Source organism: Adiantum capillus-veneris, chromosome 28, assembly GCF_014529385.1.
Source record: "Adiantum capillus-veneris isolate H3 chromosome 28, ASM1452938v2, whole genome shotgun sequence".
NCBI classification, from domain to species: Eukaryota; Viridiplantae; Streptophyta; class Polypodiopsida; order Polypodiales; family Pteridaceae; genus Adiantum; species Adiantum capillus-veneris.
The window spans coordinates 74,649,503-74,676,095 of record NC_140958.1 but is presented as its reverse complement, the minus strand read 5'-3'; the positions used below and the strand labels follow the sequence as shown (position 1 = coordinate 74,676,095).

Below are 26,593 nucleotides of genomic sequence, written 5' to 3'. Positions count from 1 at the left end.
CCTCCTAAATGAGGCAATGATGACCATGCAATTGAACTTCTTCCAGGATGTTCACCGCCTCATAAACCTCCTTATAGAGTTTCTCAAGCTCAACAAGAGGAGATTATGCGGAAAGTGAATGAGTTAGTTGAGAGGGCATGTTTAGGCCTAGCTCATCTCCATTTTGTTCTCATGTGCTATTAGTGCAAAAGAAAGACGGTACATATCGTATGTGTGTCATCTATAGAGCACTAAATAGGATCACTATCAAGAATAGGTTTCCCATTCCACGGGTAGAAGACCTATTCTATAAGCTACAAGGGTCCACCTACTTCAGTAGGATTGACCTAAAAATTGGCTATCATCAAATAAGGATAGTTGATCAAGACATTGTAAAGACCGCATTTTGCACTATGTTTGGTCTTTATGAACATATTGTCATGTCTTTTGGCTTGACCCATGCACCAGCCACATTCAACCGCTTGATGGAGAAGCTAATTAGGCCTCATCGAACCTTTACTAGAGTGTTCTTTGATGATATCATCATCTACTCTAATTCATTAGACGAACACAAGCAACACCTCTAGGTAATATTTCAAGTTCTAAGAGAGAATAAACTTTATGTGAATCCAAAGAAAAGTGATTTTTTCCTACAAGAGATTCAGTATTTAGGTTACATTATCTCTCAAGATGGCATCCAAATGGATCCATCAAAATTAGAGGTAATAAAAGGATGGCCTAAACCAAGGAATCTTCATGAACTAAGAAGCTTTATAGATATGTGTGCATAGTAGTATATACGCTTCATAGAAAAGTTCTCACAAATTGCAAGACCATTACATGACCTAACAAAGAAAAACATTAGGTATACATGGTCTACCAAGGAGAACAATGCTTTTGAAAAGCTTACCTTTCAACTTGTGCTTACACTGTCGGATCTCTCAAAGCCATTTGAGGTCCAATGTGATGCTTGTGGTGATTGTCTTCGAGCTGTTTTGCTCCAAGAAGGGCACGCCATAGCCTATGAAAGTCGAAGGCTCCACCCTATTGAGCAAGCTCTAGGCATATATGAAAAGGAACTCCTCGCAGTTGTACATGCCTTAGACTCATGGAAGCAGTATTTATTGGGGACTCCTTTCATTTTGCGAATGGATCACCAAAGTCTTAAGTACTTCATGATGCAGACCAAGCTCTCCGACAAACAAATGAGGTGGGTAAATTTTCTTTCGCAATTTCGTTTTCATATTGCTCACGTTGTTGGCAAGCATAATCAAGTAGCCAATGCACTCTTAAGACGGCCGAGAGTAAATGCGATTTCCATAGCAATTCACAATGATCTGTCTTCTATGATAGATGAGTATGCTATTGATCCCAATTTTAGAGATGTGATTTCAGCCCTTGCATTAGGGAAGATAGAGGAACCATTTTCTTTACAAGATGGTTATCTTCTCTATGGCAATAGACTATGCATTACTAACTCACTACGTGAGAAAGTAATGTATGAATCTCATGCTCCTCCTTATGCAGTGCATAGAGGGATTCAGTCTACCCTAAAAGGGATTGAAACATATTTCTACTGGCCTACCATGAAAGCAAACATACAAGAGTATGTTTTTAAATGTGTGGTATGCCAAAAGATGAATTTTGATAGAGGGAAGCAACCTAGATTGCTTCAACCTTTGCCAATCCCTAATTCACCATGGGAGAGCATATCCATGGATTTTATCTTTGGATTACCTAAGTCTACCCATGGGAATACGAGAATATGGACGATAGTAGATAGGTTTAGTAAACCTATCAAAAAGACAACGATAGTAGATAGGTTTAGTAGATACCTGTCAAAAAGACTATCAAAGCCCATCAAATGGCAACCCTCTTCATTTCACAAATCTTCAAGTACCATGGCTTGCCAATGTCCATAGTGTCGGTTAGAGATCCTAGAATGACCAATAATTTTTGGAAGGGCCTCTTTGAGAATTTAGGGACAAGGCTAAACTTCTCTTCGGCCTATCATCCGCAAACGGATGGCCAAAGTGAAATAGCTAACCTAAAAATTCTTGATCTACTAAAAGCCTATGTAACGGAAGTAGATCAAAGGTCCCAATGGGAGAAGTACTTACCCTTAGTGGAGTATGCTTAAAATAACACTATACATACCTCCATAGGAAAAACACCTTTTGTAACATTTAATGGCCTAATAACTTATGTGTAGTTGAAATTAGCATGAACATAGTGGGCATATCATTAGAATAGATTCCTAATGAGAATTACAAGAGTGCTTGGTTGGAGAGAGCAACAAAAAGCATAACACCTAGTTAGATAGCATCAACAATACTTTCATAAGAGAGAAAAATTAAGCTATTGACAATAGTTGAGGACCCGATTTGCATGGAGCCGGTCCCCCCTCCAAAAGGCTTTGTTTCTCCCATCAAGAGAGACATTGTACAATAATACAAAGCCTTTTGGAGCCGGTCCCCCCTCCAAAAGGCTTTGTATTATGGTTTCTCCCATCAAGAGAGACATTGTACAATACAATTCTTTGTGTTCCTTCAATACTGGCTAGTGCAATGAAGATGAAAGCTTCATGCACTAAACAAAACACTTAGCAAACACAACTTTAATTATCCCCGTTCTCAGACCCAAGACCTCACACACCTTCGAAGATGGTGAGAGCTAGCAGGGTATGAGAGTAGATTGAGAGGAAGAAGGTGTATCTTACGAGAAAGATGTACATCTCCTCACATAATCACTCATATTAGCATAGCTTTAGCTTAGTAATTAGCTTGGTAGAGGAGATGAGCATGCATTGAAGCTTGGCTCTTGGTTGGATTTGCATCCACATACCAAGAGTATGTCGATGTAGGCTTCTATCTCACAAGCTTGGAGTAGGTGATGAGCTCTCCATTAAAGCTTGGGAAGAGATAGTCTTCTCCTTCTTCACACATGAGATTGTGTGTGTGTGATAATGCCTTGCAAAAATCAGCCCCCTCTCTCTCTTGGGCGAGCCCCCTTGCTATTTGCTCTTGCAGGCTCCCTATTGGACAATGCCAAGCTCAGCCAATGGCTATTAAGCACATAAGTGATAGCCTTCTGACACGTGTCCCCCTTTTCCCTTTTGTGAGAGCTTAATCAATTAAACTTAATTGATTTAAGTGAATTAAATCCCCATTAGATCTTTCCCCATTCTAACCAATAGGAATTAAGTAGCCCATTGGGCTACTCCATTCCTATTGGACCCCTTCTCAAGCTGTCCAATAATCATCCAAGAGACTTAATTTTCATTGGTTCTTTTTATTAAGTGTTTTAAAATTAATTAGGCTAAATTTACTCTAGCCTAATTCTCATTGGTCCACTTCAAGGGTCATCCAATAGGAATTGAGCACATTTTGGGAGCAACTAGCTTAGGCATTTGACATGTGTCCTTCATTCCCTTTGTGTAAAGAGGGCTTATGTGTGTGTGGCTTTTTCTCTCATCCCCTACCTTTAGGGCTCGCCTCCTCATGTGTAGGGATGTTGTGTTGACTTTGGAGAGCACACAAACCACCCAATTCATCCTAAGCTTTAACCCTTTGGACACAACCTTTGAATTTTGGAACCTTAGTATTTTGGAAGTCTTAATGGGCTGAACCTTAGGGTCTTTTTAGCCCATTTTTGCACATGGCTCTTTTGAAGATGGCCCCCCCTTTGGATCCCTATTTTCCCTCCTTTGGATCCCTACTGTGGCCGGTTTACTAGCTTAACCAATATTCTAGCTTTTTCTCCCCTGGCACTTCCCCACATTAAATGATCAGTTTAAGATGAGAAAATCATTTAGGAGAATTAGATATTGATTATTATGACATTACCTCTCTCTTGAAATCATAGTCTTCCTCGACTATGGTGTAGAGAAGATAAAGCATATTCATGAGTCCTTTTCTTAACGGGTAGAGGATCCCTATGTTACCCTATGACATCATTTCACAATGGATGACTAATCCATTTGGCGCTTGAGAGCCTGAGGCTGCTGCAAGCATGTTTGCACATTAGTTCTATCAGTCTTCCATAGTAGAGTGACAAGGTCTACTTGGTGTTTGGGAGACGTCGTCTCCGTAAACTTGATCTAAGCATGCATACTACTTCATTTTTGTGCACAATAAAGAAAAAGAGAGTCTTATAAGACAAAAAAACTTTGTTCGTTTTTAACAGTTTGTACATTTGCTTACTCTTGGGAAGCATTGTAAGCATTGATAAGGTTTAGGTTATCCTTTAATTGTATGCCTTGCATCCATCTAGCATCTTCAAAAGGATAATTCTTAAACTTAATAAGATATCGTCGGATAGTCTTACCGCCTCTTAGTAATTAACCTTGTCTTTATGTCGGAGAATGGACTCGGGCTGCAGCACCTCCTCTTGGTCCTCGATCTCCGGTGGTTCTTCAATAGTTGGTTCTTGAGGTGGCTCTCCTTTGTAAGGCTTTAATAGGCTCACATGGAAAGCATTGTGTACGAGCCAATGATTGGGAAACTTGAGTTGATAGTCCATCTCATTGATTGGCCTAAGAATCTAGAAGGGACCATAGTACCTTTTTGCTAGTTTAGCATAGTACGTTTGGTGGCCTGTAGGATTCTTGCCCGTCATGTGCCTTAATCGAGCCTTGGGAAACTTTAACAAGACCCAATCGTTTTCTTTAAAGGCTTGGGCTCTTCTGTGCTTGTCAGCAGCAGCCTTTTGCCTTTGCTGTGAGATAGAGATAGCATCCTTAATCTTTTGAAAAGATTCTTGTAGGTCTCGGCTATACTCATCTACAGCGAAGATCTTCCCATGTACCTTAAGTAGCAAGGGACTTTTTGATCTTCCCTCAATTACCTCGAAAGGTGCTTTTCCCGTGGAAGTATGTACAGTGTAATTGTAAGCATACTCCACTAAGGGTAAGTACTTCTCCCATTGGGATCTTTGATCTACTTTCGTTACATAGGCTTTTAGTAGATCGAGAATGGTTAGGTTAGCTATTTCACTTTGGACATCTGTTTGTGGATGATAGGCCGAAGAGAAGTTTAGCCTTGTCCCTAAATTCTCAAAGAGACCCTTTCAGAAATTACTGGTCATTCTAGGATCTCTATCCGACACTATGGACATTGGCAAGCCATGGTACTTGAAAATTTGTGAAATGAAGAGGGTTGCCATTTGATGGGCTTTGATAGTCTTTTTGACAGGTATAAAATGAGCTTGTTTACTGAACATGTCTACTATCGTCCATATTCTCGTATTCCCATGGATAGACTTAGGCAATCCAAAGATAAAATCCATGGATATGCTCTCCCATGGTGAATTAGGGATTGGCAAGGGTTGAAGCAATCCAAGTTGCTTCCCTCTATCAAATTTTGTCTTTTGGCATACCACACATTTAGAAACATACTCTTGTATGTTCACTTTCATGGTAGGCCAATAGAAATATGTTTCAATTCCCTTTAAGGTGGAATGAATCCCTCTATGCCCCGCATAAGGTGGAGCATGAGATTCATACATTACTTTCTCACGTAGTGAGTTAGTAACGCATAGTCTATTGCCATAGAGAAGATAACCATCTTGTAAAGTAAATGGTTCTTATTTCTTCCCTAATGCAAGGGCTGAAATCACATCTCTAAAATCGGGATCAATAGCGTACTCATCTATCATTGAAGATAGATCATTGTGAGTTGCTATGGAAACCGCATTCACTCTCGGCCGTCTTGAGAGTGCATCAGCTACTTGATTATGCTTGCCAGCAATGTGAGCAATATGAAAATGAAATTGCGAAAGGGAATTTGCCCACCTCATTTGTTTGTCGAAGAGCTTGGTTTGCATCATGAAGTACTTAAGACTTTGGTGATCCGTTCGCAGAATGAAAGCAGTCCCCAAGGCATGTAGAACTGCAAGGAGTTCCTTTTCGTATATGCCTAGAGCTTGCTCAACAGGGTCGAGCCTTCGACTCTCATAGCCTATAGCGTTCCCTTCTTGGAGAAAAATAGCTCCAAGGCAATCACCACAAGCATCACGTTGGACCTCAAATGGTTTTGAGAGATCCGGTAGTGTAAGCACAGGTTGAGAGATAAGCTTTTCTTTAAGATTTTCAAAAGCATCGTTCTCCTTAGCAGACCATGTATACCTAACGCTTTTCTTTGTTAGGTCATGTAATGGTCCCTCAATTTGTGAGAACTTTTCTATGAAGCGTCTATAGTATGCACACATACCTATAAAGCTTCTTAGTTCATGAAGATTCCTTGGTTTAGGCCATCCTTTTATTACCTCTAACTTTGATGGATCCATTTGGATGCCATCTTGAGAGATAACGTGACCTAAATACTGAATCTCTTGCAAGAAAAATTCACTTTTCTTTCGATTAACATAAAGTTTATTCTCTCTCAAAACTTGAAATATTACCTGGAGGTGTTTCTTGTGTTCGTCTAATGAATTAGAGTAGATGATAATATCATCAAAGAACACTCCAGTGAAGGTCCGATGAGGCCTGAACGCTTCTCCATCAAGCGGTTTAATGTGGCTGGTGCATTGGTCAAGCCAAAAGGCATGACAATGTATACGTAAAGACCAAATGTGGTACGAAATGCGGTCTTTACAATGTCTTGATCAACTATCAAATAGGTCTTCTACGCGTGGAACGGGAAACCTATTCTTGATAGTGATCCTATTTAGTGCTCTATAGTCAACACACATACGATATGTGCCGTCTTTCTTTTGCACTAATAGCACAGGTGAACAAAATGGAGATGAGCTACGCCTAACCATGCCCTTTTCAACTAACTCATGCACTTGCCGCATAATCTCCTCTTGTTGAGCTTGAGAAACTCTATAAAGAGGTTTGTTAGGCGGTGAACTTCCTGGAAGAAGTTCAATTGCATGGTCATCATTACCTCGTTTAGGAGGTAGCTCACAAGGGATGTCATCAATAAAAACATCTTGAAACCCCTTGAGAAAATTGGATCACTCGAAATTTTTTTGGTTGCTTTTATTTTCTTTTGCTAAAGCATTATGTTCATTTTGAGAATCTTTAACAAAAATCATGTACACGGAAATAGAGCTCTTTATTGACTTGTTGAAAGCTGGTGTATGTACAATGGGGATAGTGTTACCCATTTCCTTAGCATCTATATACATGTCTTTTTCCCTGAACTTAAAGGAGATTCTCCTTTCAGGAAATTTAACATCGACAGCCAGGCGGTCAAACCATGGTGCCGCTAGGATTACATCCTCATGCTTGAGAGGAGAGATAAAGAAGTCCTCTTTGTCCACATAGCCTTGGACATGAAGCCTCAATTTCCCAATTAAGGGAGTGACTGAAGCTTCTTGCCCCTTGAAGGCACTGTCTGCGGGTAGGACATCTCCCATCTCGTAGGATTGTATGCTTAGCTTGGTGGCCAACTCTATAGATATAAAATTGTGAGTAGAACCAAGGTCAAAGAGAATAAAAGCATCATGTTCTCTTACCTTTCCCAAGCATGGCATAGAGGAGATCCTTTGTGATGAGTTTGGTGAGTCTCCTCCTCTTGGATTTCAACCAAGGAAGCTCTAGGAGGATCTTGGCGGTTGTTCTTTTGGGGACAAGTGCGGTACGCATGCCCTTGTTCGCCGCACTTGAAACACCGGTTATCCTTGCGATAACGCTCAAGCTCTTCAGGAGAGAGTTTGTTCTTACCTTTGTAAACTCCCTTCTCTTTAGCTTTGTTGGAGTTGCCCTTAGGAGACTTTTGGACATTGTCCTTCCCCTTAGGCTCATTGGAACCCTTGTTTTCTGGGGGATTATTATTTCTTTTAGCCCCTGTTTGGAAATTGATTCGAGAGGCCACCATAGTATGGTGTATTACCGCCGATATGGTACGTGGCCTTTGGGAGTTGACATACTCCGCCATTTCTTCGGTTAAGCCCACACAAAATTGTTGCTTTTTCTCTCCAAAATCCAACTTTTTGAAGACAGTGGCTTTGAGTTGTAGATCCCAAAACTTGTCTACATATTTGTGGATGGATTCATTGGGAGAGAGCTTTAAGCTTCGCCATTCGGTGAGTACTTTGTCTTTGGCATCGGTGGCCAAAAACTACTTCATAATGGAAGCTCTTAAAGCTTTCCATGTTCGTGGAGCTTCACCGTTGGCTCGTAGGCTAGACTACCATTGCCTGGCAGACTTTTGAAAGTGCATAGCTACATGGCATATTTTAGAGGACGCCATGAAGCCCTCATCTCCAAACGCCGCATCAAATTGCTGGATAAAGGCCAAGACTTTGTCTGTAGCACCAAAGGTGCCATCATAGGTAAGGAAAGAGATGCTCTTTCCTCCCTCTTTGAACTTCTTCAGCTTGGATGACCTCTTCCACGCGGCATAGGATTTCCTATGGCCTCTTCTTTTTGATGGTTCAAAGGTTGCACCATCACTTTCTTCAGAAGGTGGAGAAGAGGGTGACCTCTTTCTCGCCTTTTTCTTGTCTTGATCTTCGTTGTCTTCACCATCACTTTCATAAGAGGAAGAGGATGAAGAAGATGGAGAAGAGGGTGTCCTCTTTCTTGCCTTTTTCTTCTCTTGCTTTTTATCATCCCTCTTTGAATTATGGCGTGGAGAAGAGTGTGATGGTCTTCTCTGCTTTGGTGGTGATGGAGAGCGTTTAGCCCGCCGTCTTCGTGGAGCCATCTTCGTCGAGGTGGCGGGAGACTCACTTCTTTCTCCTTCATTCGGTGGAGGCTCTTGAGTTCTCCTTTGGGAAGGATATGCATCGTCAAGGAGTAAATTCTTGAGCCCTTCGTATGGATTCTCTTCTTCTTCCCGAATCGGAGAGAGACCTCTTTTGGTAGTCTTACAAAGAGGCTTCCTAGGTGTTCTCTCGTCATGGTGATGAGCTTGGAGAATCCCGTGAGCACGAAGCTGCCGTTGCACTTTGCTTTGGAGAGATGGATTGCCCATGGCTTGTTGAAGCCTAGAAACAAGATAGTTAACAAGCATTAAAGCATCATTAGTAGCTTGCTCATGAGCAAAATCAAAGTTATCAACATTAATTTCACTCTCTTTACTATTGTAAGCCATTCTAACAACTTTTAAGTGTAAATTTTTTAGGTGTACTTTGGCACGTCAAGCCCTAGTTGCTACTCCTCTTTACCCCTTTAGAACAAGCACTCAAGCTACTGTACCCGTGGCTCGAATACCATTAATTGCAAGGAATAGAAGAGAGGGTCTATAGACACCAAAACAGCACCGGCTCCTGTCAAGCTTCTAATAGCTCAGTAGTGGTTAAGCCGTAGGCAAGCCTCGTAGGACTCCACTATTAAGACTATAGCTCTCGACGGTGATGCCCCGTTAACTGCACGAAGGTAGGCGCACTGCAAGGCTGAAAAATCCCTATTCTACTTACTCATAGGCAATTAATAATACGAACCATTTATAGCTAGCTTGAGGACCTCTCTTCTTGAGCAAGAAAAGAGAAACCTTGTGCTCTGATACCAATGTAACATTTAATGGACTAATAACTTATGTGTAGCAGAAATTAGCATGAACATAGTGGACATTTCATTAGAATAGATTCCTAATGAGAATTACAAGAGTGCTTGGGTGGAGAGAGCAACAAAAAGCATAACACCTAGTGAGATAGCGTCAACAATACTTTCATCAACAAAATTTACATGGAGCCGGTCCCCCCTCCAAAAGGCTTTGTATTATGGTTTCTCCCATCAAGAGAGACATTGTACAATACAATTCTTTGTGTTCCTTCAATACTGGCTAGTGCAATGAAGATGAAAGCTTCATGCACTAAACAAAACACTTAGCAAACACAACTTTAATTATCCCCGTTCTCAGACCCAAGACCTCACACACCTTCGAAGATGGTGAGAGCTAGCAGGGTATGAGAGTAGATTGAGAGGAAGAAGGTGTATCTTACGAGAAAGATGTACATCTCCTCACATAATCACTCATATTAGCATAGCTTTAGCTTAGTAATTAGCTTGGTAGAGGAGATGAGCATGCATTGAAGCTTGGCTCTTGGTTGGATTTGCATCCACATACCAAGAGTATGTCGATGTAGGCTTCTATCTCACAAGCTTGGAGTAGGTGATGAGCTCTCCATTAAAGCTTGGGAAGAGATAGTCTTCTCCTTCTTCACACATGAGATTGTGTGTGTGTGATAATGCCTTGCAAAAATCAGCCCCCTCTCTCTCTTGGGCGAGCCCCCTTGCTATTTGCTCTTGCAGGCTCCCTATTGGACAATGCCAAGCTCAGCCAATGGCTATTAAGCACATAAGTGATAGCCTTCTGACACGTGTCCCCCTTTTCCCTTTTGTGAGAGCTTAATCAATTAAACTTAATTGATTTAAGTGAATTAAATCCCCATTAGATCTTTCCCCATTCTAACCAATAGGAATTAAGTAGCCCATTGGGCTACTCCATTCCTATTGGACCCCTTCTCAAGCTGTCCAATAATCATCCAAGAGACTTAATTTTCATTGGTTCTTTTTATTAAGTGTTTTAAAATTAATTAGGCTAAATTTACTCTAGCCTAATTCTCATTGGTCCACTTCAAGGGTCATCCAATAGGAATTGAGCACATTTTGGGAGCAACTAGCTTAGGCATTTGACATGTGTCCTTCATTCCCTTTGTGTAAAGAAAGCTTATGTGTGTGTGTGGCTTTTTCTCTCATCCCCTACCTTTAGGGCTCGCCCCCTCATGTGTAGGGATGTTGTGTTGACTTTGGAGAGCACACAAACCACCCAATTCACCCTTTGGACACAACCTTTGAATTTTGGAACCTTAGCATTTTGGAAGTCTTAATGGGCTGAACCTTAGGGTCTTTTTAGCCCATTGTTGCACATGGCTCTTTTGTAGATGCCCCCCCCTTTGGATCCCTATTTTCCCTCCTTTGGATCCCTACTATGGCCGGTCTGCTAGCTTAACCAATATTCTAGCTTTTTCTCCCCTGGCACTTCCCCACATTAAATGATCAGTTTAAGATGAGAAAATCATTTGGGAGAATTTGATGTTGATTATTATGACACCTTTTGAGGTAGTTGAGGGAAGATAAAAAAGTCTCCTGCTACTTAAGGTACACGGAAAGATCTTCGCTGCAGATGACTATAGCCGAGACCTACAAGAATCTTTCTAAAAGATTAAGGATGCTATCTCTATCTCATAGCAAAGGCAAAAGGCTGCTGCTGATAAGCACAGAAGAGCCCAAGCCTTTAAAGAAAATGATTGCGTCTTACTTAAATTTCCTTAGGCTCGATTAAGGCACACTATGGGCAAGAATCCTACGGGACACCAAATGTACTATGCTAAGTTAGCAAAAAGGTACTATGGTCCCTTCTAGATTCTTAGGCCAATCAATGAGATGGCCTATCAACTCAAGTTTCCCAACCATTAGCTCGTACACAATGCTTTCCATGTGAGCCTTCTAAAGCCTTACAAAGGAGAGCCACCTCAAGAACCAACTGTTGAAGACCCACCGGAGATCGAGGACCAAGAAGAGGTGTTGCAACACCCGAGTCCATTCTCTGACATGAAGACAAGGTACTAAGAGGCGGTAAGACTATCCAACGATATCTTATTAAGTTTAATAATTATCCTTTTGAAGATGCTAGATGGATACAAGGCATACAATTAAAGAATAACCTACACCTTGTCAATGCTTACAATGCTTCCCTAGAGTAAGCAAGTGTACAAATGTTTAAAATGAACAAAGTTTTTGTCTTATAAGACTCTTTTTTTTAATTATGCACAAAAATGAGGTAGTATGCATGCTTAGAGCAAGTTTGCAGAGACGACGTCTCCCAAACACCAAGTAGAGATTCACTCTACTATGGAAGATTGATAGGACTAATGTGCAGACATGCTTGCGGCATCTTAGGTTCTCAAGCACCAAATGGACTAGTCATCGATTCTCGAACGATGTCATAGGGTAACAAAGGGATCCTCTACTTCGCTAGAAAAATGACTAATGAATATGCTTTATCTTCTCTACCCCATAGGCGAGGATGACTATGATTTCAAGAGAGAGGTAATGTCATAATAACTAATATCTAATTCTCCTAAATGAATTTCTCATGTTAAATTGATCATTTAATATGGGGAAGTGTCAGGGGAGAAAAAGCTAGAATATTGGTTAAGCTGGCAGACCAGCCACAGTAGGGAGCCAAAGGAGGGAAAATAGGGATCCAAAGGGGGGCCATCTACAAAAGAGAAATGTGCAACAATGGGCTTAAAAGACCCTAAGGTTCAGCCCATTAAGACTTTCAAAATGCTAAGGTTCCAAAATTCAAAGGTTGTGTCCAAAGGTCAAACACTAGGAAAATTTGGATGCTTAGTGTGTGTAAAAAAAGTCTTCATAATCCCTATATAGCAGGGGGCAAGCCCTAGAAGTAGGGGTGAGGGAGAAACACACACACACACTCACAAGCTTCCTTTACACAAAGGGAAAGAGGGACACATGTCAGCTCCCTATCCCAGATGCCCACAAGGTGTACTCAAATTCTATTGGATGGCCATGGAGGTGGACCAATGAGAATTAGGCTATAGTAAATCTAGTTTAATCAATTTAAAAACACTTAATATCCCATCTCAAAAACTTGAATGCCCAACTTGGTGGCCAACTCTATTGATATGAAGTTGAGAGTAGAGCCTGGGTCAAACAAGATGAAGGCATCATGCTCTCTTACCTTTTCCCACGAATAGGAAAGTGATGATCTTTTGCAATGAGCATCCTCTTTTGGAGCTTCGATGGTGGAAGCCCTAGGAGTCTCATTGCGAGTATTCTTCTTGGGGCAAGAACGATAGTCATGTCCTTGCTCCCCACACTTGAAACACTTATGGTCCTTGCAAAAAGTTTCAAGCTCTTCAAGAGAGAGTTTGTTTTTACCTTTGTAAACTCCCTTCTCCTTGGACCGATTGTTGTTGTTATTATTGTTGTTGTTGGAAGTGCCTTGGGAATTATTTTGAGCATTGGATTTCCCCTTTGCATCATTTTTATCTTTGTTTTCCATGGGCTTGACATTACGTCTAGCCCCTTGATGGAAATTGATGCGTGAAGCAACCATGGTGTGGTGGATTACTTCGGTAATAGTACCGGGCCGTTGAGAGTTGATGTATTCGTCCATCTCTTCAGGTAATCCCGCAGAGAATTGCTGTCTGTGTTCGGCAAAGACTATCTTTTGAAAGATAATAGCTTTGAGATGTAAATCCCAAAACTTGTCTACATACTTGTTGATAGACTCATGAGAGAGAAGCTTCAAGCTGCGCCATTCGGTAAGAACTTTATCTTTAGTATCACTTGGAAGAAATTGCTTCATGATGGAAACTCGTAGAGTTTTCCATGTCTTTGGGGCTTCTCCATTGCCACGAAGGCTAGCCCACCATTGACGAGCTGATTTTTGGAAGTGCATAGCTACATGGCGTAGCTTGGAGGACTCTGTGAAGCCCTCGTCCCCAAAGGCCGCATCAAATTACTGGATGAAGGCCAACACTTTGTCGGTAGCACCAAAGGTGCCATCATAGGTGAGAAAAGAGATACTCTTTCCTCCCTCCTTGAACTTCTTTAGCTTTTGTGACCTTCGCCATGCAGGAAATGATTTGCGATGTTCTTCCCACTTTGTCTAGACCGCCCTCTTCGTGGATCCACATCTTCAGAAGAACTTAGACTGTCATTGCTTTCTTTCTCTTTGGATTCCTCCTCTCGAATGGGAGAGAGTCTTCTTTTGGGGGTCTCTTCAAGAGGCCTCCTAAGCTCTCTCTCCTCTGGGAGAGAAAGGGAAATTCCATAAGCACGAAGTTGTTGAGTAACTTCGGCTTGCAAAACAGGGTTGCCCATAGCTTGTTGCAACCTAGTAACGAGATAATTCACAAACATGGGAGCATCATCATTAGCACCTTCATGTGCAAAATCAAAGCTATCAATGTTCATTCTACTCTCTTGATTATTGTCAGCCATGGTAACAAAATTTATGTTTATACTTAGTGTATGCTTTGGCAATACAAAACCTTAGTTGCCACTCCTCTTAGCCTTTGAAAATTGGCTCTTAAGTATCTACACCCACGGCTCAAAGTGGTTAATTATAGAGAGTAGAGGAGTAGGTCTAACATAGCAGAATTGCCAAGGGTTAGCTCCTTTCAGACTTCTTATGGATCAATAATGGTAAAGCCGTAGGCAAGTTTAGAAAGACTCCATTATTAAGTCCAAAGCTCCCGAGGTGTGCACCATCTCCCACATAGTGGGCTCAACAAAACCGATAATAGATCCCAATTCCACTTACCCTATTATAATTAATAGCATCAACCATTTATAGGCTACTTAAGGACCTCTCTTCTTAAGCAAGAAAAGAGAAACCAAATGCTCTGATACCAATGTAATGGAATTTGCCTATTCAATTTGAGAGTAGCGGAATTTAATGAGAGTACTTTCAAGAAATGATTTTGTGAGCATAGCGGGTTGACATAATTGAACATAGCAACATAATCATAGCAATTAGTTAACTTGGCATAGACAATACTTTTGCAAGAGAGAGAGTTTAGAGAACATGACAACAGTTGAGGACCGGATTTATGTGGAGCCAGTCCCCCCTCCAATAGGCATTTGTATTATGATTTCTCCCATAAAGAGAGACTTGTTACAATACATTCTTTGTGTTCCCTGTGACCTAGGTGATGCCATGAAGATGGAAGGCTTCATGCATCACCATCATAGCATAACCTAAACTTGAAGAAAGATTCAACTATCCCAAGCCTCAGTCCCAAGACCTCAAACACCTTCGAAGGTGGAGAGAGCTAGCAGGGAATGAGGGTAGAGAAGAGGAAGAAGAAACATTTCATACGAGAAAGAGCTAGTTCCTCACTTATCATAACTCTTGTGCTAGCATAAATAATAGCATAGTAATGAAGAAGAAATAGATGGCAAGCTCAAGCATTGAAGCATGGCTCTTGGATGGATTTGCACTCCATAGCCAAGAGTGTTGGTGTAGGCTCTCAACCTCTACTTGCTTGGAGAAAGAGAGGGAGCTCTTGCACTTTGCATAGTACACCTAAGAGTGCTTGTGAGTGTGTGTGGGTGAGTATACCCCCTAAGCACCCCCCTAGCTTGCTTGGGTCGACCCCCCCCTGTAGCTCATGCTTGAAGCTCATTGGACCCCTCCAAGCCTAGCCAATCACAAGCAAAAGCCATTACAAGCAATAGGGATAGCCTTGGGACAAGTGTCCCCCTTTCCCCTTTGAGAGAGAGGACTTGATAAATGCAAAAACGATTAGATAATTCAAGTAATTTATCATTGGACCCCTTTGAAGCCTAGCCAAAAGGCTTCAAGCAACACATGAAGGTAACATGGGTAGGGACCTGACATGTGTCCTTGCTGTCTCTTCAAGCTGGGGCTTCCCTTGTGAGTGTGAGTGTGTGTTCTCTCTCTAATCCCTAGGAAAAGGGCTTGCCCCCCCTCTTGTAGGGATGCTTTTGACTTTAGGAGCTTAAGCACCTTAGTCATCAAGCATGACAAAGCACTTGGACTAGGGGGTATTCCCACAAGCATCTTAGGCAAGCATGTCAAGGCACCTCAAGCACCTTAATCAAGCGGCAAGTCAAGCTCGAGGTGTTTGTCCTGCTTGAGGTGCTTGACTTACTCCATGCTTGAGGCTCAAGCACGATAAGCACCTCAAGCAGGACAAACACCTCGAGCTTGGGCCGGGTTCCCACCTCAAGCTCACAGCCCTAGCTTACCTAAGGTCAAAGGACTTTTACACACATTATTGGAGGTCTTCAATGAAGCTAACCCTAAGGTCTTATGCTCCATTTGTTAGCCTTGCTCTTGATAGACCATCTCCCATTTGAGCCCCTTTACTATTGGCCCCGTGTTGAGATAGATCTATAAGCACATATCTATATCTTAACACTTGTTGCCGTTTATTCTCCCACATTAAGTGATCAATTGAGTATGAGAAAATCATTTGGGTTGGCTAGATATTAGATTTTATGACATCTACCATGATAATTACTAAGCTAAGCTATGCTAATATGAGTGATTATGTGAGGAGATGTATATCTTTCTTGTAAGACTACTCCTTCTTCCTCTCAATCTACTCTCATACCCCGCTAGCTCTCACCATCTTCAAAGGTGTGTGAGGTCTTGGGTCTGAGACCGTGAGGGAATTGATGTTGTGTTTTATAAGTTTTTTGCTTAGTGCTTGAAGCTTCCATCTTCATTGCACTAACTAGTATTGACGGAACACAAAGAGTTGTATTGTAAAATGTCTTTCTTGATGGGAGAAACCTATAATACAGAGACTTTTGGAGGGGGGACCGGCTCCATGTAAATCCGGTCGTCAATTGTTGTCAATAGCTTAATTTCTCTGTCTTATGAAGTATTGTTCATGGTATCTAACTAGGTGTTATACTTTTTGTTGCTCTCTCCACCCAAGCACTCTTGTTATTCTCATTAGGAATCTATTCTAATGAAATGCTCACTATGTTCATGCTATTTTCCGCTACATACAAGTTACTAGGCCATTAAATGTTACACCAAGTAAGGTAATCCAGTTATCAACATTTTTGACTCCAAAGGGAACACAATCCCCGGCCTGGCCCCCATCTTCCCACGCTGCAAGCTCCTTGCGGTGACCAGCAAGCTCTACAAGCTAACGACGTAGGGACACCCACACACACACACACACACACACACACACACACACACACACACACACACACACACACACACGAAGGTGTCTACTCACATGAAAAAAACAATCTACTGACGGGGGAGAACTAGGCTTGAAGCCAGAAAACATAAAGCAAACTCAATTTCAAAAGCCAAGAGGAGGCGGAGGAATTGATGCATCACTCTACAACCCTCTTTCTAGGAGCTAGAGAGAGAACACACACCCTCTCACACAAGGAAAGACTTGTATAAAGAAATCACCTAGGACACTTGTCAAGCTCCTCTTCATGTTGCCCTCATGGTGTGCCTAAAGCCTATTGGTTGGCCTCCCAAGGCGTCTAATGATAATTTAGTTAATTAAACTAATTGTTTATGCATTTATCAAGTCCTCTTTCTCAAAGGGGAAAGGGAGACACTTATCCCAAGGCTAGCATGCTTGCTTGATATGCACGCTACATGTGATTGGCCAGACTTGCAGGGGTCCAATGAGTTTCCATCTTGATCTAGAAGAGGGGGCCGACCAAAGCAAGGAGGGGGCTAGCTTGGGGGGTATACTCTCCCCCCCCCCCCCCCCCCCCCACACACACACACTCTCTTTCTATCTCTCATTGTGTGAATTGCAAAGTGCAAGAACTCCATCTCCTTCTCCAAGCTTGTAGAGAAGTTGAGAGCCTAACCAACACTCTTGGCTATGGAATGAAAATCCAACCAAGAGCCATGCTCCAATGCTTAAGCTTTCCATCTTCATTACTATGCTATTATGTATACTAAGCAAAAAGAGTGAAGATAAGTGAGGAACTATTTCTTTCTGCTATGAATGTTACTTCTTCCACTTCCCTACCCTCATTCCCCGCTAGCTCTCTCCACCTTTGAAGGTGTTTGAGGCCTTGGGACTGAGACCGAGGATGGTTAATGCTTTCTACAAAGTCTATGTTATGCTTGTGATGCATGAAGCTTCCCATCTTCATTGCATCACCTAGGTCACAAAGAACACAAGTATTGTATTGTACCAAGTCTCTCTTGATGGGAGAATCTATAAAACAAAAGACTATTGAAGGGGGGACCGGCTCCACATAAATCCTGTCCTCAACTATTGTCAAGCTCTCTAAACTTTCTCTCTTGCAAAAGTATTGTTCATGCCAAGTTAATTAAGTATACCACTAATTAAGTTCACCCTCTATGTTCTCAAAGTAGTCTCACAAAAATGCTCACTCTAATTCTCCTAATTCCGTTATCCTCAAAGTTCATAGGCCATTTCAATTACATGTTTCTTCTTCAAGTTTCCTCACTTTTTCTTTTGTTTGTTTCAGATATTCAGCTAAGAAAGTTTGCTCACATTCCTTCCTAGCTTTCAGCCTAGCCTTCTTATTCCATGTGTTTCTCTAAGTCTTACATTCAATGCTAGGTGTGTATGTTCTTGCTTCTTCTATGATTGGTTAGTTAATTAAGTTCACCCTCTATGTTCTCAAAGTAGTCTCACAAAAATGCTCACTTTAATTCTCCTAATTCCGTTATCCTCAAAGTTCATAGGCCATCCCAATTACATGTTTCTTCTTCAAGTTTCCTCACTTTTTCTTTTGTTTGTTTCATATATTCAGCTAAGAAAGTTTGCTCACGTTCCTTCCTAGCTTTCAGCCTAGCCTTCTTATTCCATGTGTTTCTCTAAGTCTTACATTCAATGCGAGGTGTGTATGTTCTTGCTTCTTCTATGATGGGTTCGTTTGCCATTTTTTAATCTTGTGCTCTCGTGATTACATGGATTGGTTTCAATTTTTTATTTTTTGATCCACTACCAGATGCCATTGCCTCTAGTATATTCAATGTTGCTTTTGCTCCATTGTTAGGGTTCTTTGGGCAATTTGAAGTCAAATAAGTGATCTCACAATCAAAATAATATGCATTCACTCTTATGATCTCCGTGTGAGGACAATCTTTCATCAGGTAGTCGCCATCACACTTATAACATGGTCCTCTAGGCTGTTGAGGCACTCCTTGAGCATCTTTCAATGGCTAAGCAGGTCTTGATCCCATTAATCCTCCATTAGCCTATGAATAGCAATGTGTATTCATCCAAACTGTATCTACCTTCTCCAAAAGCGTGTGCAACTATCACTGGTCCAACATATATAATCATGCTCCATGGTTTTGATGCTTTTGGTTCTTTCGGTGGATAATATCTCATACTAGCCCTTGTAATATGCAGAGATTCACACAAGTGTCTGCTCTTCAAGCTCTTCTACAGTTGGTGTATATCTGACTCCTACAGATCTCGTTCCTGGTAGTGGAGGTTGCTGTCCTAAGGTTGATTGTGGTGTCAACTCCTACTAGTCCTGGAAGAATTCTTGTTATGTATCTTGGAACTGGTGGGGCTTGTGCTTGTGCTACTTGGGCTTGCAGGACATACTAGCCTTCTTTTGCGTACCCTTTGTTAAAACAGCACTCTTCATTCATGTGATTTGTCCATTTCTTCTCTGTTGCACACCATTAATTTTGCTTAGCTTGCGGCTTAGCAAACAGAGCAATCCTCTTGAGCACTTCTTTGATGACCTCTTCTTGATTTAGCAAATATTTTTATTTTTGATGAGGGATCATCATCTAAATCCTTGTATCTCCTTCGTTATAGACATCACAATTATCTACCAAGTATAGAGCTTCTTTCGTTAACTCTTTCAATCTAGTGCTCTTTTCCATGTGTAGATCTGTGTTCCTTAGTCCTTGGATAAAAATGAGCATTAATCTTGACTAGGTGGGTAGCTCTTCCACTGAATAGAACTTCACATATCTTTTTAGCCTTAAGGCTGCATTTTGTACATATTCATCTCCTTTCTATTTGAATTTATGGATTTGTGAGACGGTGTTTTGAGCTATCCCTCTTTGAGAGAATTCCTCAATAAAATCGTCCAAACACCTCCTCAATTGACTCAAAATCTCTACGTTCGACAAAATTGAACCAGGTGACAGTGTCCTCTTTGAGAGCCAATCCAAATCCTACAAATTGCATTGAAAAGTCTAAGACTTCCTCAACTCTCATTAAGCACACAAAGGCTGCCACGTGGTCCCTGGGATCTTTGTTCTTGGAATACTTCTTGTTGACCCATTGTTGGACCCAAGATGGTTTGATCCTATGCTGATCTATAAACATAAGCATAGGGTCTCCTAGTAATCCTCTATGAGCTCTTTCTGGTCTCAGGTATGTAAGGGTTCCACCCCTAGAGGTGCTCCTAGGTAATGTAGGGGTTCCAACCCTAGAGGTGCTCCTAATCCATGAGTACGTCAGTCATGCGAGCATAATTTCATGAGCAACACGAGCAAGGGAATGATTCAAGCAACATATAAAAGTGAACAATTTATGTATGTTTCTATATGAAAATATATATCTATGTGTGAGTGTAAGTGTGTTTGTTTGTGTGTGTGTGTGTGTGTGTGTGTGTGTGTGTGCACGCATATATGTGGATGTGTGCATGCGTATTTCTTAACTTGTAATGAGCTTAAACAATGTTTTTTTTAAAGTTCTACATAATTTAGAGTTCTATATCTTGCAAGGATCACTAGCATCAAATGCTCAAATGATCAAATCATCAAGGGATCACCGCTCCACCTTGATGTGGATAATTATTTAGATACGCATAATTAGACATCTTTAGAAGTGGACTGACTAACTCATGGAGGGAATTGTAGGGTGAAATGATGAGAAATCAACAAATTTTAGCAAACCTCATAGACATCACATGTACAGCTAATCCAATATATATGCATGTGTATATGTCAGAACAAACTTTCATGCGTTCATATACTTACTAATCACTAGGATCAAGGGGTCACCACTCCACCTTGCATATGTGTGTGTAACCCTAACTAAGCACTATTTCAAGTTCATGTATTTTGCTTTAAAAAATTGGCCAGATTCTTGTTTGTATAACAGACTATTTTACCAAAAACATTCTCTCCTTATGAGAGACCTCACATGAGGATTTTGAAGCAATCATACAATTTCAAAAAGTTTCCAGTAACTGTCATGAAAATTTAACTAGATATGTCTTTTCAAATTGACATCTAGTGTTACAAGCCCATGAGTTCACGAAGCCCATGCGTATATATACCCACACATTACGAATGAATTTTACACGACTGTCAAGCGTGATATTATAAAAAGAGGCCGAGAATGGAAGGGGACATTTTTGAGGGGAAATATGCACCCGTGCACACACAGACAATACTTATAATTTAATTAAAGTAGACCCTAATGTCATCCCAATTTTGAGCACTCAATAATGAGTGACAAGAAAAAGTACATTTTACAATAAACAATTAGCTAGTGTCATCTTAATATTGAGCAATCATCAATGAATGACAAGAAGATTGACAATAACGATATTGTCCACTAGTCTCGGCATTGTTATGTCCATATATGTAACATCCTTATGAGGCTTCAAAGAAAACATCACTCTACACCAAATGACAATAGCATATTGCAAGCCCATAATCAAGTGTTTGCATAGACAAAACAAGCTTAATGTAGTCCAAAAGTCTAGGCAATGTTTTGCCCAAATACATATTTCTCAAAGTTTAGAAGTCAATAAAACTAAAAGACAATAGTAGTTGCATGGCTAGAATCAAGTTTTTGCACACCCAAAAAGAAGCTAAGTGATCATGCAAAAAGAATAAGATCCACTCTAAAGAAAACTACTCCAAATCTGCGTGGTCATCAATGAAGATACAGCTTTGCCTTCGCCTCTCGCGCATGAGTGATTGGTCATATGAATAGGTGGTCGCCATGTGCCTTGCCATTGCCTCTGCATAGCAAGGTAGCTCACTATCAATCACAATGAGATAATAATGTCATAAAAAATAAAAATTAGGTGCTATAAAATAATGAATAAATCAAACTCACTAGTCTGAAGGCACATCATTAACAACCAAATCATTCCCCACATCATCCATGCTATCATCACTATCTCCAAGCTCGGCAACCTGCAGAGCACCATAGTACCCCTGTACCAAAGGAGACAAGTATCCCTCACATATCTCTAGATCACTCTCCACGACCAAGCAACCACGAGAAGTGTGCATAGCCGCCTTTAATAAAGGCCCTGTACCACCACCAAGCTCCGAACATGTACCTATTTTAGGGCACAATGCCTCTAAAAACAATAGCATATGGGCAACACTCCTCTCTAACATGCCTCTCCACCCACCACTCTTGCCATGACGTGTTGTGCGAGCAGACGATGGAAAGTAGTGTGACTGATAATCTCCATTGAGAGATCTTGTTGCAAGACTCTCCCCACCTACCAAACAAGAAAATGAGGCAGCTATGTATGAACATTTAAGAATTTTAGTGCAAAAACAATCACATTGAATAATAAACAACGACACACAAACCTTTTGAGCACTCTCATGATCAAATGAAGGATTACTTCCTGCCTTGTGAAATGCCAAAGCATAGAATACATTCATCTATCATAGCCATGGAAACAACACATAAAAAAGTCAATTTTGCATGTATCAAATTTCTTTTAAAGAATTGTTCATGTTTTTTGAAGGATGTTTTATTACCTTTTGTGTATGCCCATTCTTTGTTCGTGATGAAAATGGCTCAGAGCTCTCCATGATCCACCTAAAACTCAGCTCTAAGCCTGTGCGTGTGGCCAAGCGCTCCACAAGACTGAGAGCGGTGCTAGGATAAAGAACAAGCACCCAACCCATGTCATCCATCACTGTAGATGCAACCACCAATGAAAACTTGACATGGTCATCTGTTAGCTCATTCCATGCTGGAATGCCATCAAAACCTTGAACAAGCCCACCTACAAGCAAAATTATTGTATTTGAGTGTTAAGAATTTGAGCTAAGTATATGCATGGTGTATACAGGATAGCATTGAAAACTCTCTTACCAGTAGGAAGATCAATAACAATAAGATCAACACTCCATGCACTAGGTTTTCCATTTCTTATCTTCTCATGTTCACCCAAGCCAACAAAAAACTCTCGCATCACCACAAAACCATCCTTGAAGTTTCTTACAGTGAACTCCTTGCCAAGCTCAATGTAATCATAAATCCAAACCTTTGACTGTTTTATGTCTCCTTTCTATTGAATGGAATGGAAACTAGCCAAAGGTGCATGAATGAAAGCTCCCTTTCCAACATTCTTTTGGGTATGAGAACTTCCTAAGTTTCTTGTATCTAACAATAGCCAAAAAAAAAACACATTTTTCTTCAAATCAATCCATGCCATAATGATTAGCATAAGACATAACAAAAGAAAGAATAGCAAGAACATATTGTTCCCACCAACAATTTAACTTACTTACCCTTGATTGACATTCCGCCCTTGCTTGATGGTGGACGGCCTCCACCATTCTTGCCTTGCTCTTGTCTTTCTTGATCTTCTTTTTCTTTGAGAGCTTTCAAATCTTCCTCCATCTTCTTCCTTTGCTCAACAGTCATCTCTCCTGATGACCTTGAGTCGGATTTACATTCACCCTTCAAATGATGAAGATAATTCTCCTTCTCCTCTTCTAGACACTCACCTTTCTTCATATCAATCCACCAAGGGCAGTGCTTACACTCCCAATCATTGAGAAGAAAGGCTCCACCAGAAACATTGTTCTCTCTGAAGATAGTGGAGGTGTACATACTATATGTAGGAGGACACATAATTGTCCATGCTTTACATATGTCAGGCATGCAAGTGATCTTCTTACTTCTTATGAGATACATCAAGAACCTACAACAATATGATTACATAAATAAAACGAACTTATATAATACAACAATAGTCACTTAGCAAAATGCATAACATAGGAATTACCTATAGACCAATCGACGGGAAGAATTTTTCAAGTCCACATGCTTTGATGGTGGAGTAGCCACATTCATCTTCTTTTGAAATTCGTAAAAAAGTACTCCTCTATATCTACTAACAATGTCTTCAAAATATGACTACAAGTGAACATCTAGAGGCAAAACCACCTTGTGAACTCCATGTGTGGAATCTATAACCTGTTGTAAAAGCCTTCTTGCATCCTCCAAGACTTGATCCATCCATACTTCCTTGGCCAACCAAGGGATATAGAAATGATCTCCCAAAGGCATTCCAAAACTTTGGCGAAAGTTCTCATCTGCTCCCAAAAGCTTTAGCATTTTTATCTTTAGCTCTTGAGAACATGTAGCACAAGATATAGAGTAGAGTTTCTCTATTGTAATCTTGAATTTTTCATCCTCAAAAGGAAGACTCCATAAAATTAGAAACCATTCTTCTCCATTAGCAGGATTCACCATGGATAATTCTACAATAACCAAACAAAATAAACAAAAAAATCTTTTTATTATACTTTTAATAGAGTTTTGTACTCACCCGAGTCATGCATCTATTGTAAGCTTTAACAACATTCCTCTTTGCTTGAATCTCAGCCCTCACACGTTCATCTTGTGACAAAGTAAGAGGTATCTTATTTAATGCTGCCTGTAAATCAGACTTCCATTTATTCTGCATATACCATTTCAATAAAATATATCAAGAACCAAAAAGATTATTAGAATCTTACCAAATCTTAAAAAATTTAAGTACATACCCCATAAACCATGGGACCAAGGATAGATTGAGTAAGAGGATACCAAACCCTCTTTCCTGATTGTGCTTCTTGAGCCCTTGCTTTCTCCATTGACACTCGTTCAGCCTCAGTAAAATTTTCAGTGATTTGAGACCCATCTAAAGAACAAATGGTACTTGTATGATACAAGTAGTCTTTGAGGTTGGTCTTAATGATTGCTTCTTCATTCATTCTACATAAACAATAAACCATAAAAAATTTACCTCAAGACGTATCATTAAAACAAAGAAAAAGAAAAATTTAATGTATAAATGAAAATAAGACTTACATGTTCAATCTTTGAAGAGCAGCAATTAATCTCAACTCCTCTTGTTGGGTAGAAACAATAAATTGTGCCAAAACCCTCACATGTTTCTTCTTGTCATTACGTGAGACCTCGCTTATGCTCTCCATCCAAGAGGCCGCTCGATGATTCCCTTCCCAGACAAAGAACATCTTTCCCTTCAACATGGACCATTGATCATTGTTTTCAAGCTCATCCTCAAACTCTTTGTTAACCATATGCAAATACTTGTCCCAAGTTTTCGTAATGTCCTCATTAACATCTCTACTTGAACCATCAGGAAGATTTATGGATAAGATGAACATACCTTTCATCTTAAGGTACCCTTCTTCTTCAAAAACCTTCTAAGCTCTCGTACTCTCTCATTTATCAAACACCTACAAAGAGGAATCATAGGGGGTATACATCCTTTATTGAGGGTTAAACTGTCTATAAATTCGAAGCCTTGAGGCCTGATAATAGCTTGTGGGATGACCTCCTCAACCTCCTTGTCATCTGTCACCTTCTCATTGTCCTTCATACGCCCATCTACATCCTTATCATTAGTGGCCTCTTTATCTCCTTGATCATCATGAATGTATTCTACTTATTGATTAGCCTGAGCATTTTCAGCTTTATCAACTAATTTTTCGCTATCCTCGCTGCTAGCAACAGATTTCCTCTTCTTGCGTATGACTTTGGGTGAACCTTTTGTCCTCTTTCCAAAGCACAAATAAAGAACAAATAAACATATCAACAAAAATATTAAACTTACATACATTTTAAATTTCTTCAAAACAAGATGCTTATTTATGGGCCAAATTTAAAATTCAAAACTTAAGAACATGCATTTCAGTCAAAATCCGACATCACATGCATTGTGTGTGTGTGTGTGCGTGTGTGTGTGTGTGTGTGTGTGTGTGTGTGTGTGTGTGTGTGTGTGTGTGTGTGTGTGTGTGTGTGTGTGTGTGTGTGTGTGTGTGTGTGTGTGTGTGTGTGTGTGTGTGTGTGTGTGTGTTTGCGGAGGTCTTAGCATTGGCCTTCTATGCTTAAAACCAGCCCCATTCCTATGTATATGCATCATACACATCTCAACCAATCACCAATCCATATTGAGTACCTCCTACAATCAACGTATTGGCAAGAGATGCCAATTGAAGTACAATCAAACAGTAGCCTCTTCCAAATCTCAGCCGGATGAAAAAATGCGGGAAGAGCCTCGGCCTTAATGCACTTACACAAACACTCAAAATACTGTTGGTTTGAAATACTCCAGATAGTTTCTGACATTTTAAGTGCAATGGCATGTTAGAGGCAGTTTATAGCCAATGGGCTTCATGGCCAAAGCAAATGGGAAAAGAAGTCCAACCAAAAAATTTAACCTCCGCCATTAACACATCCACAGTAAGATATGTGAAGGACGAACGGCCAGTATCTCCCTTAACCGATGGCTACTGTTTGATTGTACTTCAATTGGCATCGCATTTAGCCTACACCATCTGTGGCTCCCGGCCACCAATCCCTGTCAAATAATTTCTGTTTACAACTGTACAATATCACAGAATGGTGTTTATTGTTGATGTTATGGTGGAGTTAGAGATGAAGTAATGACTTCGAGAAATCGCAAGAAATGCGGAGTGTAACACCAAAGAGGAGTTATGCTCCAACACCATAGATGAGTTATGCCCCAACTCTTGTGATGATGCCCCGCATATGCTCCCCCCCCCCCATGCGACCTTCCAATGATGAATACCCAGGCAGGGTTTCGCCGGCGAAACCCCTGGCATGGAGCAGTGTTGAAAAGAACTTTCCTCATCTTATGGCTTGACTGAGATATGTATGCCTTTCGACTGAGATATGTATGCATTTCGACTGAGATATGTATGCCTTTCGACTGAGATATATTGGAATTTTACTGAGATATGTATGCATTTTGACTGAGATATGTATGCATTTCGATGGGGAAAGGCAGCTGATAACACAGTTGAAGGTCAAAGGTGTGGAAAGCCAATACACAGCTAGCCCCTTTTGATGGTGTGGAAAGCCAATACACAGCTAGCTAGTCCCATGTTGGTCAAGAATCTACGTCTTCACAGGT

General features: G+C 40.7%; 2 pseudogenes; both read right to left on the bottom strand.

The window, feature by feature from the left end:
- Window positions 1–21,299: 21,299 nt before the first annotated feature.
- Window positions 21,300–24,331, bottom strand: LOC147420696 (uncharacterized; annotated as a pseudogene).
- Window positions 24,332–24,497: 166 nt separating this feature from the next.
- LOC147420695 (uncharacterized) lies at window positions 24,498–26,362 on the bottom strand (annotated as a pseudogene).
- Between the last annotated feature and the right edge of the window lie 231 nt (window positions 26,363–26,593).